The sequence below is a fragment of the Camelina sativa genome, chromosome 7 (assembly GCF_000633955.1).
Source record: "Camelina sativa cultivar DH55 chromosome 7, Cs, whole genome shotgun sequence".
NCBI lineage: Eukaryota > Viridiplantae > Streptophyta > Magnoliopsida > Brassicales > Brassicaceae > Camelina > Camelina sativa.
Genome location: NC_025691.1, coordinates 10,373,478 through 10,375,943, shown reverse-complemented (window position 1 = coordinate 10,375,943; position 2,466 = coordinate 10,373,478). Strand labels below are relative to the sequence as shown.

General features: G+C 27.5%; 1 protein-coding gene across 1 annotated transcript in view; it reads right to left on the bottom strand.

The window, feature by feature from the left end:
* LOC104700868 (uncharacterized protein At4g06598) overlaps nt 1-1,364 on the bottom strand; it is a 5,839-nt gene extending 4,475 nt beyond the window's left edge. The window contains exon 1 of the mRNA XM_010416472.2: nt 1,139-1,364. The gene's annotated coding sequence lies outside the window, so the exon portion shown is untranslated. The remainder of the gene's footprint in view (nt 1-1,138) is intronic.

Genomic DNA, 2,466 nt, shown 5'->3' with positions numbered 1-2,466 from the left:
TTTTTTTTTTTTTTTTTTTTTTTTTTTTTTTTTTTGGACAAAAGTGAGTTGGAATTGATCTGTTACCTAACTTAAAGTGCAACAACATGGGCCAACTTGAGTTTTTATTACATTTCTATATTTATAGGTTCATAAAATGACAAAAACAAAAATGTAATCTCAAATTTAAAATTTTCTCCAACATGACTTTCACAAACTTTACTTTTAAATCCAATTCTCTTGTTCCCAATCCAGTCTGTGGCGGCCCCTTTGTTTCCACAACCTTATGATGTTTTATCATCCATTGTTAATCACTGTGTTAACTGTTAACTAATCATTAATCACTTCATATTAAAAAACTGCTACTTGTTTATCTACTTTATTATTATCATAGACTTGACCTATACTTTTCTATACTATCCTTGCGTGGCATGTATATCTATACGTATTTATAAAGTTTGGGGGTATAATATAAGGTAAGTTGGACAAAAAAATAGACCATCACTACAAAAAGAGTAAAAGACTATTGCATGTTAATGAAAAGTGATTGATTTGTATGAAAAATTAAAATAATAAATATATCGTTGATTTGTAAAAACTAATATAAAAAGTGTCACAAACTGTAGTGAAGTAATTCGAAACGGCAGATTTTCTTATATGGGGCTACATGAAAAGTTGAATTTAGCCAAAAAAATTTCAGTCGTTCAACTTCTTCATCCATGGTTAACGTATGAATGAAAAATAAGTCGTGATTTAGTAACCATGGCTAATACAACCGCAATGGTAGATGTATGTGACTAAAAGTCATAGTTAGAAACAAGACACGATATAACTACATAAGTTTAGTGGCTACTCCTACCTACAAAAATATAAAATGCAGCAAATCATAGTCCAAGAAAACTAGCCATTACTTTAAGGTGGCCAAGTGGTGATAGAAATAACACCTAAAACAAAAAAACTTTTTCATTCTGGATGGCTCTACCAGCCTACCACCCACGAAGACATGCTATTTNCCTATACTTAAATTATAAAAAAATCCATAAAAAGTTTTGAAGTAAAATCAAAAAGTTTCTTTTTTTAGAAACTATGACAATCAGATAACAGATTCGTCTTCTTTGTTACAAGTTCCAACTAAAACAAGAAGAAGAAGAAAACTAACCAGTCGAAAGACAGATCCAAATCGGAGAAAAGAGCAGTTGGAAAATGATGACTCCGGCTTTGCCTCAGTCCACAGGAGATCTTCTTCCCTTCTGGAAACTCTTATCGTTGAGTTGAGGAAGAAGAAGAAGAAAAAGAAGAATCTCTATTGACTCCAAAGAAGGGTGATAGAGAGAAAATTTTGGAGAATTTAGTCCTCAAAAGTAAAATAAAAGCTTTCTCTTCTGTCTGAAGACCTTTTGTTTTTTCTTACTTTTTAGTATTTAAAAATAGTCCCAAATACTTTATCATATTTTACAATTTACCCCCCAATGTTTTTATAATTAGACTCTTTTGAATTTTGGAATTAAAAATGAAAAGTCTTTTTCTTTTTTCCTTTTAGATTAAGGAAAAAATGTCCGATTAATCATGGAATTGACTTGCTTCATAGAGCAGCTGCATTGTCTTTTCAATCAAGGCATAATTTGTTTTTTCTTTTACAAAGTTTCATTTACATATATATATATATATATATATAATTTTCAGATGAGAATTAAGGTTTGATATTATTGGTCAAGGTAGTGTAAGTAAAAGAATAAACAAAAGTAAAAAATTCTATTTTTTTTTATTTCTTGTATTTTACATCTTTTGAATTAACAATGTTCGATTTGTAGTTTAATCCCTCTTATTCGAGATAACATGATTTAGTGAAAATTAAACTCTAATGAAAAAACGTTAACCATTTGAATTAAAAAAAAGCTTTACTATCTTACATTTTTGTTTAATCTATTTCTATTTGCTTAGTTATTTCTTATGGATGTTTTTATTTAACATTGAAAATGCTAATGTTCTCAACGTCTAATTGACTATTTTCAAGTCGAGATTTAAACACAACAGAAAACATATATACATTTCTATTTTGGTATTTCAATTCAAATATGCATTTCTCTATGACTCTATGCTTATACGGTTATACTTATTACCCATGAGAATAATCCAAGATTTGTTTTTACCTATGTAATAGAGATATATATCATGATTAAAAAAGTTAGAAGTTGTTTTAATAAGATGTTTCTATAATATATACGAAAGAGCATATTGATAGACTGACAGAGACATTAATCTAGTTACAATTTACACGTCATAAACACTACTATAACACAACACAAAGGAAAAGAGGATCTTTTGTCGAAGATCATGTTTTTAGCATATGGGCCATTTATTTATTAAAATTTATTTATTAATATAATGATTGGTGAGTTGGAATTGATCTTTTTTTTTTTTTTTTTTTTTTTTTTTTTTTTTTTTTTTTTTTTTTTTTTTTTTTTTTTTTTTTTTTTTTTTTTTTTT